Source organism: Hyla sarda, chromosome 7, assembly GCF_029499605.1.
Source record: "Hyla sarda isolate aHylSar1 chromosome 7, aHylSar1.hap1, whole genome shotgun sequence".
NCBI lineage: Eukaryota > Metazoa > Chordata > Amphibia > Anura > Hylidae > Hyla > Hyla sarda.
The window spans coordinates 154,874,681-154,886,494 of record NC_079195.1 but is presented as its reverse complement, the minus strand read 5'-3'; the positions used below and the strand labels follow the sequence as shown (position 1 = coordinate 154,886,494).

The 11,814-nt window shown below is 40.4% G+C and overlaps 1 protein-coding gene across 3 annotated transcripts in view; it reads left to right on the top strand.

Moving 5' to 3' along the window:
- Nucleotides 1-9,479: 9,479 nt before the first annotated feature.
- Nucleotides 9,480-11,814, top strand: part of LOC130282596 (pulmonary surfactant-associated protein A-like) — a 493,810-nt gene continuing 491,475 nt past the window's right edge. For 2 of the 3 annotated variants that reach the window (XM_056530974.1, XM_056530976.1), the window contains exon 1: nucleotides 9,480-9,591. The gene's annotated coding sequence lies outside the window, so the exon portion shown is untranslated. Of the gene's footprint in view, nucleotides 9,592-9,678; nucleotides 9,706-11,814 lie in introns of all 3 variants that reach the window. The other variant, XM_056530975.1, reaches the window with a different exon arrangement.

Below are 11,814 nucleotides of genomic sequence, written 5' to 3'. Positions count from 1 at the left end.
GCCCCTCATAATCTCTTTGTCCCCCAAAAATGGGTCATGGGACACAGAGTCAACAGCAGTGGAGGTTTGCAGTTGCCTCAAATGCGCAACGCTCTCTCTCTCCCCACCTGAGCGGGTTGCGTATTTAAGGTAACAGAATAGGGACGGCCCCACACATCCTCTTCCCAGAATGCTGATTCAGAGTATAGGGTTTGGGGCGGGCATCATTTTTACTTTTGGCTGTACTCTGGGTCATCATTCTGGGAAAATAATTGGCATATCAGTTTTAAAATTGCAATTTTCTTCCCCCCCCCCCCCCCCATAGTACTCTTCATCCATTCCTGGAAAATAAATGAAGGGAACACCCGTCTGTTCCAAATCTCCACTTCACCCTATACACCTTCCCTAGGGGGTGTACTGTTTGTAGTATTCTCACATGTGGGTGTTCCTTTCTTGTATTTTCCTCTGAATGTATGTAACTGTTAGGTCCGTAACAAACATCCGCCTCAAATGCGAAGAGTTCTCCCTGAGCTCTGTCGTATTTCCAGGCGACAATTCGGAGTCACATGTTATTTGTTCCCAGAAAAATGAAGCAGAGTATAGGTTGAAAATTGCAATTTTCAAAAGCTACCCTTCATCCATTCCTGGAAAATAAATTTAGGAAACACCTGTGCATTAAAAATGTCCTCTTTACTTTCTGTAATGGTGTCATATGTGGGTGTTTAATTTTTTGTATTTTCCTCGGAATGTATGTAACCGTCAGCTACTGATATGCCAAAGGTCACAAATACAAAGTGACCTCTATGACTTCTGAGCCTTGTTGTGCGCCCGTCCAGCACGTTACCCCATATGTGGATGTATTTTTATAGTCAGGGGGAAAAGCCCTCAAAAATTTGTAACCCAATTTCTCATATTACTCCTTTGAAAATGTGAATAATTGGGTAACCCCAGCATTTTACTGTAAAAAAATATAGTTTTTCAATTTATGGCCCACTTTTCAAAAAACCTGTGAGGTGTTATTTCCCACTGTACCCCTTGTTACGTTCATTGAGGGGTGTAGTTTCTAAAATGGTGTCACATGTGTTTTTTTTTTTTTTGGCTGTTATTGCACAATGGGGGCTTTATAAATGCACATGACCCCCGACTTCAATTACAACAACATTTTCACTCCTTCTATTCTGAGCATTGCAGTGCGTCCACAGAGCAATTTACATCCACATATGGGGTATTTTTTTTCTCAGACAAAATTGTTCTACAAATTTTGGGGGCCTTTTGCCCTATTACCCAAAGTGAAAATGAAACATTTGGGGTAACACTATCAATTTTTCACTTTTACGGCCCACTGTTCAAAAAACCTGTGAGGTGTAAGTACTCACTGTAACACTGTTACATTCCCCAAGGGGTCTAGTTTCCAAAATGTATGCCATGTGTTTTTTTTTTTTTTTTTTTTTACTGTCCTGGCACCATAGGGGCTTCCTAAATGCGGCATGCCCCCAGAGCAAAATTTGTAACTCCTTCTCTTCTGAGACCTGTAGTGCGCCAGCAGAGCACTTTTCACCCCCATATGGGGTGTTTTCTGAATCGGGAGAAATTGGGCTTCAAATTTTGGGGGGTATTTTCTGATTTAACCCTTTGTAAAAATGTAAAATTTTTGGAAAACCAAGCATTTTAGGTAAAATTTATTTTTTTTTTTTGCATATGCCAAAGTCGTGAAACCCCTGTGGGGTATTAAGGTTCACTTTACCCCTTGTTACGTTCCCCAAGGGGTCTAGTTTCCAAAATGGTATGCCATGTGTTTTTTTTTTGCTGTCCTGGCACCATAGGGGCTTCCTAAATGCGGCATGCCCCCAGAGCAAAATTTGCTTCAAAAAAGCCAAATGTGACTCCTTCTCTTCTGGGACCTGTAGTGCGCCAGCAAAACACTTTTCACCCCCATATGGGGTGTTTTCTGAATCGGGAGAAATTGGGCTTCAAATTTTGGGGGGTATTTTCTGCTTTAACCCTTTGTAAAAATGTAAAATTTTTGAGAAACCAAGCATTTTAGGTAAAATGTATTCTTTTTTTGTTTTGCATATGCCAAAGTCGTGAAACCCCTGTGGGGTATTAAGGTTAATTTTACCCCTTGTTACGTTCCCCAAGGGGTCTAGTTTCCAAAATGGTATGCCATGTGTTTTTTTTTTTGCTGTCCTGGCACCATAGGGGCTTCCTAAATGCGGCATGCCCCCAGAGCAAAATTTGCTTCAAAAAGCCAAATGTGACTCCTTCTCTTCTGGGACCTGTAGTGCGCCAGCAGAGCACTTTTCACCCCAATATGGGGTGTTTTCTGAATCGGGAGAAATTGGGCTTCAAATTTTGGGGGGTATTTTCTGCTTTAACCCTTTGTAAAAATGTAAAATTTTTGAGAAACCAAGCATTTTAGGTAAAATGTATTCTTTTTTTTTTTGCATATGCCAAAGTCGTGAAACCCCTGTGGGGTATTAAGGTTTACTTTACCCCTTGTTAAGTTCCCCAAGGGGTCTAGTTTCCAAAATTGTATGCTTTTTTTTATTTATTTTTTGCTGTCCTGGCACCATAGGGGCTTCCTAAATGCAGCATGCCCCCAGAGCAAAATTTGCTTAAAAAAAGCCAAATGTGACTCCTTCTCTTCTGGGACCTGTAGTGCGCCAGCAGAGCACTTTTCACCCCCATATGGGGTGTTTTCTGAATCGGGAGAAATTGGGCTTCAAATTTTGGGGTGTATTTTCTGCTTTAACCCTTTGTAAAAATGTAACATTTTTGGGAAACCAAGCATTTTAGGTAAAATGTATTCATTTTTTTTGCATATGCCAAAGTCGTGAAACCCCTGTGGGGTATTAAGGTTCACTTTACCCCTTGTTATGTTCCCCAAGGGGTCTAGTTTCCAAAATGGTATGCCATGTGTTTTTTATTTTTTGCTGTCCTGGCACCATAGGGGCTTCCTAAATGCGGCATGCCCCCAGAGCAAAATTTGCTTCAAAAAAGCCAAATGTGACTCCTTCTCTTCTGGGACCTGTAGTGCGCCAGCAGAGCACTTTTCACCCCCATATGGGGTGTTTTCTGAATCGGGAGAAATTGGGCTTCAAATTTTGGGGGTATTTTCTGCTTTAACCCTTTGTAAAAATGTAAAATTTTTGGGAAACCAATCATTTTAGATATTTATTTTTTTATTTTTTACATTTGCAAAAGTTGTGAAACCCCTGTGGGGTATTAAGGCTCACTTAATTCCTTGTTACGTTCCTCAAGGGGTCTAGTTTCCAAAATGGTATGGCATGTGGGCGGTTTTAGCTGTTCTGGCACCATAGGGGCTTCCTAAATGCAACATGCCCCCCAAAAACCATTTCCGAAAAACATACTCTCCAAAATCCCCTTGACGCTCCTTCGCTTCTGAGCCCTCTACTGCGCCCGCCGAACAATTAACATAGACATATGAGGTATGTGCTTACTCGAGAGAAATTGGGCTACAAACACAAGTAAAAATTTTCTCCTTTTACCCCTTGCAAACATTAAAAAATTGGGTCTACAAGAACATGCAAGCGTAAAAAATGAAGATTTTGAATTTTCTCCTTCACTTTGCTGCTATTCCTGTGAAACACCTAAAGGGTTAACACACTTACTGAATGTCATTTTGAATACTTTTGGGTGGTGTAGTTTTTATAATGGGGTCATTTATGGGGTATTTCTAATATGAAGACCCTTCAAATCCACTTCAAACCTCAACTGGTCCCTGAAAAATATTGAGTTTGAAAATTTTGTGAAAATTTGGAAAATTGCTGCTGAACTTTGAAGCCCTCTGTTGTCTTCCAAAAGTAAAAACATGCCAATTTTATGATGCAATCATAAAGTAGACATATTGTATATGTGAATAAAATTTTTTTTATTTTGAATATCCATTTTCCTTACAAGCAGAGAGCTTCAAAGTTAGAAAAATGCAAAATTTTCAATTTTTTTGTCAAATTTTGGGATTTTTCACCAAGAAAGTATGCAAGTTACCATAGAATTTTACCACTATGTTAAAGTAGAATATGTCACGAAAAAACAATCTCGGAATCAGAATGATCAGTAAAAGCATTCCAGAGTTATTAATGTTTAAAGTGACAGTGGTCAGATTTGCAAAAAATGCTCTGGTCCTTTTAATTTAGGTTTTACCGTGTGTTTTTATGTATTAATGTGTTTTTTATGTATTTTTGCATTATTGCGTTTTTTATGTAGAATAATCCTTTCTGTTATTGGATAGGTCTATTCTCTATTGTGGAATATAATGTATCTATTATTTAGTGATTATATGTAGTATTAACAATAGTTATTATGTTTAATTGTGTGAGAATTGTGGGCGTGGTGTTATCCAGGTGTGATACGTCACTACCCTTATATATATCTCCTGCATTCTGTGTTTTGTATCACGCCTGAAGAAAGGATTATTAATATCCAGAAACGCGTTGTGTGAATAGAATAAAAGAATTTAAGACACCTACTAGTATCCTTGAACCTATCTGCAACAGCGCGATCTCAGCCTCCGATTTTCTCCTCCTTTACTGTCTCTTACACGCCGTTGGATCCAGCATGGGAAGCCGCAGCAGTTGCAATATCAAGCCTACATCAGCGTTGTGCCTGGAATAAGCACAACCCCACCAGGTGAGTGCGCTCCTCACTCACCCATATAATCCGACCTGGCCTGGAAGATCGCACACAGAAGCGCTCTGTTGTCTTTTGTCTTACGCTGTACAGTATGGCCATGGCACGGAAGCGGTTCGAGGCCATTCGGAAATGCCTTCATTATGCAGATAATGAGGCATGTCCACCCTGAAGTGATCCCGCCTATGACCAGTCATCGATCACTTTGGGGCCAAATTTTTGGAGGCCTACGTACCACTCAGGGACCTCTCTGTAGATGAGTCTCTCATCAGTTTTAAGGGGAGACTCATATTCCGCCAGTATATTCCCTTGAAGTGGGCGCAGTATGGCATGAAGCTTTATAAAGGGTGTATAAGGGACGAGATTCCCGTATTGAACCCCCAGATTGTTCCCCCACTCTGGGTGTTAGCGGGAAAATCGTTTGGGACCTTATGTACCCATTGCTGGATAAGGGTTTCTACGTGTGCGTGGACAACTTTTATACCAGCATCCCTCTCTTCACATCCCTTGCCGCCAGATCCACGTCCGCTTGTGGGACCGTGCGGAAGAATCAGAGAGGCCTCCCTCTAAATTTTCTGCAGACACCAATGCCCAAGGGTGAGTCCCGTGCCCTTGCCCATTAAAACCAGTTGCTGGTCAGGTATAAGGATAAGAGGGATGTCCTTATGTTGACCACTATTCATGGCAACGGCAGCTCTTCTGTCCCTGTGCGAGGTACCACAACAACGGTCCTCAAGCCCGATTATATTCTGGACTACAATCGGTATATGGGGGAGTTGATCTTTCTGATCAAATCCTGAAGCCATATAACGCCATGCGGAAAATATGTGTATGGTACAATAAAGTTGCGGTCTACTTGGTACAGGTTGCCATGTACAAGTCTTTTGTACTGTACCAGAACGCTGGCAGCACAGGGACATTCCTCCAGTTCAAAGAAGAAGTCCTAAAGGCCCTGATCTTTGCTGACTGGGAAAGAGCAGGCCGGAGTTCAGAAGGAACTGAAGTAATAGGTGCCAGGATCGTCCCAGGCCAACACTTTCCAGGTGAGATCCCCCACACTGGAAAGAAGGGACAAACCAAGAAAAAAGGCAGAGTGTGTCACAGGAGGGGGATACGGAAGGATACCACCTATCAATGTGACACTTGCCCCGATCATCCGGGACGCTGCATTAAAAACTGCTTCAGAGAGTATCACACTTCCATGTGGTACTAAATTTTCCCTTTTCATTTTAATTTTGCATAATTTGACCCCAATGTACCAAGTCCAGAGTACATTCCAAATTTTAACCCCATAAAACCACTAAATTGCCCCAAAAAAAATTTCTGCAAAAAACAAATAAATAAATAAACTCATAAGGCCTCTGGGGGTATTTTTTCAAAAAAACGGGTCATGGGTCACTGAGTCACTATCATCGGGGACTTTTTATGTTGCCTCAAATGCGCAGCACTCTCTCTCTTCCTGAGCGGGGTGCGCATTTGAGGCAACAGGTTAGGGACGGCCACACACATCACATTCCCAGAATGATGATTCAGAGCATAGGGTTTGGGGTGGGCATATTCTTTAGTTTTGGCTCTGGGTCATCATTCTGGGAACATAACCTGTTTTATAATTTTATGTCCCACTGTACCCCATTTTAGTAACTTACCCAATGTAACGTTTATAATTACCCCATGTAATGCCCCTTGAGGGGGGGGGGGTCCCACTGCTCTGCCTCCACAGGCAGCTATTTCGAAGCTCAGGGCTCCTGACTGCACTCCTGTTCTTCTGTGACCGGTCCAGATATGAGGTATGTCCTTATTCCAAAGAAATGTATTTACAAAAAAAAAATTTTTTTGCTGTTATGGCACTAAATGCGACATGCCCCCCCATTTCAGCACAATTTTCAAATGTGACTCCTTCTCTTCTGAGCATTGTAGTGCGCCCGCAGTGCACTTGATGTCCACACATGGAGTTACCATACTTAGAAGAGATGGGGTTACAAATTTTGGGGGGCATTTTCTCCTATTACCCCTTGTAAAAATGTAAAATTTTGGGGAAAATCAGCAATTTAATGAAAAAATTTCATCAAACACTTGTGGGGTGTTAAGGCTCACTGTATCCCTTGTTACGTTCCTTGAGGGGTGTAGTTTCCGAAATAGTATGCCATGTGTTTTTTTTACTGTTCTGGCACCATAGGGGCTTCCTAAATGCGACATGCCCCCCAAAAACCATTTAAGCAAAGTTTGCTTTCCAAAAGCCAAATGTGACTCCTTCTCTTCTGAGCATTGTAGTGCGCCTGCAGTGCACTTGACGTCCACACATGGGGTATTACCATACTCAGAAGAGATGGAGTTACACATTTTTGGGGGCATTTTCTCCTATTACCCCTTCTAAAAATCTAAAATTTGGGGAAAAAACTGCATTTTAGTAAAAAATAAAAATAAAAAAAAATTTACACTTCCAAAGTAGTCTAACACCTGTGGAGTGGTAAGGCTCACTGGACCCCTTGTTACGTTTCTTGAGGGATGTAGTTTCCAAAATAGTATGCCATGTGTTTTTTTTTTAATGTTCTGGCACCATAGGGGCTTCCTAAATGCGACATGCCCCCAAAAACCATTTCTGCAAAATGTGCTTTCCAAAAGCCAAATGGGACTCCTTCTCTTCTGAGCATTGTAGTGCGCCCGCAGTGCACTTGACGTACACACATGGGGTATCACCATACTCAGAAGAGATGGGGTTACAAATTTTGGGGGGCATTTTCTCCTATTACCCCTTGTAAAAATGTAAAATTTGGGGGAAAACCAGCATTTTAGTGAAAAATTTTTTTTTTTTCATTTACACATTCAACTTTAACGAAAAGTCGTCAAACACATGTGGGGTGTTAAAGCTCACTGTACCCCTTGTTACGTTCCTTGAGGGGTGTAGTTTCCAAAATAGTATGCCATGTGTTTTTTTTTAACTGTTCTGGCACCATAGGGGCTTCCTAAATGCGACATTCCCCAGAAAAACCATTTCAGCAAAATGTGCTTTCCAAAAGCCATATGTGACTCCTTCTCTTCTGAGCATTGTAGTGCGCCCGCAGTACACTTGATGTCCACACATGAGGTATAACCATACTCAGAAGAGATGGGGTTACAAATTTTGGGGGGCATTTTCTCCTATTACTCCTTGTAAAAAAAAAATAATTTGGGGGAAAACTAGCATTTTAGTGAAAAAAAAAAATTATTAACACATTCAACTTTGACATAAAGTCGTGAAACACCTGTGGGGTGTGAAGGCTCACTGTACCCCTTGTTACGTTCCTTGAGGGGTGTAGTTTCCAAAATAGTATTACATTTTTTTTGCTGTTCTGGCACCATAGGGGCTTCTTAAATGTGACATGCCCCCCAAAAACCATTTCAGAAAAACTCACTCTTCAAAATCCCATTGTCGCTCCTTCCCTTCTGAGCCCTCTACTGCGCCCGTCGAACACTTGACATACACATATGAGGTATTTCCTTTCTCGAGAGAAATTGGGTTACACATTTTAGGAAGATTTCTCTCCTTTTACCCCTTGTAAAAATTCAAAAACTGGGTTTCCAAGAACATGCGAATGTAAAAAATGAAGATTTTGAATTTTCTCCTTCACTTTGCTACACTTACTGAATGTCATTTTGGATGCTTTGAGGGGTGCAGTTTTTATAATTGGGTTATTTGTGGGGTATTTCTAATATGAAGGCCCTTTAAATCCACTTCAAAACTGAACTGGTCCCTGAAAAATTCAGATCTTGAAAATTTTGTGAAAAATCGGAAAATTGCTGCTGAACTTTGAAGCCCTCTGATGTCTTCCAAAAGTAAAAACTTGTCAACTTTATGATGCAAACATAAAGTAGACATATTGTGTATGTGGATCAATGTATAATTTATTTGGGATGTCTATTTTCCTTATACGCAGAGAGCTTCAAAGTAAAAAAAAAATGCTAAATTTTCAATTTTGGAATTTTTCACCAAGAAATGAAACAAGTATCGACAACATTTTACCACTAACATAAAGTAGAATATGTCACTAAAAAACAGTCTCTGAATCAGAATGAAAGGTAAAAGCATCCCAGAGTAATTAATGCTTGAAGTGACAGTGGTCAGATGTTCAAAAAATGGCCGGTTCCTTAAGGTATATTTGGGCTGGGTCCTTAAGGGGTTAAAACTGACCAGAGGTCTAGGACCATATATAACTTGTAACAATATATCTATCTACTTACCCATTATATCCCTTCTGTCCGTTCATAGAGACAGTGGGTATTGCTTAGACTCAATACTTTGTTTGCCTTTCCAATATCTAACAGCCGACCAGTACATTTCATTCTGTCCGGAATCACGTAACTGTAATGTATGAAATATTCTTTAGACCTGTGTCACTGCAATTAGAGAATTGTCTCCTATGTATATACATATTTATTAAATACTACTTGTATACCTTGAGAAAGGGGGTCAAATGGACATTTCTGTTTGTTAGGCAATGCATTCTCAACTACTTTCCAGGGACCCAGTATTCATCTGATAAAACGGAATACCCTGAGTCTGCATTGCCTCCCCCCCTTCCTCTCCCCCCCCTCCTCTATCCAGCCGCACTTGTCTAGGACCATATATAACTTGTAACTTTATATCTATATACTTACCTGTTATATCCCCTCTGTCCGTTCATAGAGACAGTGGGTATTGCTTAGACTCAATACTTTGTTTGCCTTTGCAATCTCTAACAGCCAACCAGTACATTCCAATCTGGCCAGAATCACGTCATTGACAGCTCCAAGTTAGCAACAGTGCCGCGTCCTGACAACTAATCCGCCCAGCTGCGGGTGGGCGGGATACAGTGACATCACGGCCGTGCGATCGGATATGATGACAGATGCCGGGATCCTCGGCACAGGAAGCCGCAGATACAAGCCGGCTCCCCGCCACTGCGGGTGGTGCTCCGTCCAAGGATCCTGACCAGGCAAGGAATTGTAAGTACCGCATAGCGGTCTGTTTTCCTTTACAAGTACCGAAGGACAAATACTGAAAGGTCCCTATATGTACATGTTTCTTCCTAGGTATATCTAACTGTGGTGAATGGACCTGTGAGTAACATTAGACAATTTTAGACATCCTCTATGAATTTGAAAGACCTATAATCATACTAAAATGCGGTATGGTATATGTTTTATTTACAGGTATGAAGGAGATGTGGCCCTTACTGGATTATTGGTCCTATATGCCTGTGTTCAGACTATAAAATTGTTACCTATATATCATGCATATTGGTTTACCCTCTGATAATTATAGTGGTATACATCTATATATCTCCTGAGGACGTCACACAATTGTGATAGAAATGCGTTGAGAGTTAAATTAATGGCTTTAAAAACCACTGTTTGATCACACAGTTCTAAATGGATAGTTGATGAGTGAGCCTGATTTTTGGCACTATTCTATTCTACTGCTTGGCAAAACATATTTAAGTGGATATTGTAGACCTTTTTGGATAGTACATGACAGATATTGAGTTGTTTTGGTTGCCAAAGACAAGGACGGTCCAATAATAAAAAGTACCGGTTGCCAAGGCAAGTGAGGTGATCTAAGTCGTCTGAATTGGTCGATAAATAGGATTTACCTAAATGCTTGGTTATAGGTTGCTATAGGCAACAACCTAATGGAATACTGACAAACCTGGTCAGTTTTAAGCCTCATTTTTCTTTTTGGTGAGCGGATATTATAGCACAGATTGGTGTGTATTTATATGAAATTAACAAAAGTTAAAGGGGTACTCTGGTGCTTAGACATCTTATCCCCTATCCCCTGATTACAAACAGGGTGCTGCGTGCAAGATCACAGGGGTCCCCCAGCAGCGGGACTCCCGCGATCAGGCATCTTATCCCCTATCCTTTGGATAGGGGATAAGAGGTCTAAGCACCGGAGTACCCCTTAAGTATTAGGCACTCTTCCCCCCTTAAGTAAATATTTTTTTTCCTTTTTTTCCTTTATTTCTGATCGTTTAAAGCTGGGAGATTTTCGATCCCCTTGCAGGTCCTGATTATTTAACATGCAAGTATCTTGATTATCTATATACATATAATTTTTTTGCACGTAATTGTCGTTATTAGCAAAAAATAAAAAAATAAACTCCTGCCAGAGTTCTCCTTTAAAGAGTGAAGATATTTGGGTAACTCTCTTAATATTGTACTATAGCAGTGCAGTACTTCAGTATTAATGGAACTCCATAAATTAGTGTCACTCTTTCTAATAATTGATAAACCTTTACTCCAGGTGAATTTTAATGAGCAATACATAATAAGCATGTTATGTTTTGGTTAATAATTGAAAGCATGTTCCAAAAATCTTGATGCAGGGTAAAGATTAACAAATATGATGTAGTCATTCCTGTCCCCAGCCTCCACTTAGCTTGGTCACTGGCACACATGTTAGGGGACTCCCTCTCCTGCTGCACTCTACTGTCTTACATGAGCTTCCAAGCTCACAAACTGGAGTCTCCTCACCTTCTTGCATTTTGTCCTCTTTCTTCTAAGGTATCACCTTTCTGCATTCCTGTAGTGTCATCAATGTGGGCATCTATAATTTTCTTTCAGTAAGGAATGAAAGCCAACCATGCATAGCACATCGTGGCACCCATCTGAAGCTTAAATGTCACTGTCAAAGTAGCAATGCTGTTTAAATTTTAAAAAGGGCCTTTGCATTTCTTCACTGGAGCTAGTGTGAGAACTGCAGCTCTAATTGGAGATTTTCCTAGTCTTGATGGCAGAAAATATACGGGGAGATTTATCATCGTTCCTTTGGTAAGCAAGTTCTGTAGGCATTTTTTTCTTGCTTTTGGTTTTGCTTATGTATGACACATTTATTAAACTATCACAGTGGTTGATAAATTTATCTAACATAAGCAAAAACCAATAAATCACTTTTAAATACCATTTTTTAAGCACACACAAGCAAAAAACCACAAATGACTTCAGAACAACACTTTGTAACCCCACCTCTAGTTGCAGCTGTGAAAAAAGTCTGATATATATATATATATATATATATATATATATACACATGTTTATTACATTTAATTTACCACTCTCCCCTTCCCCCAAATGTACTAACACATTTTTTGTTTGTTTTGGTTTTTTTCTACTCCTTTTAGATCCATATATCCTATGAACTACTTTAGATTTGGTGGAGTACGGTGT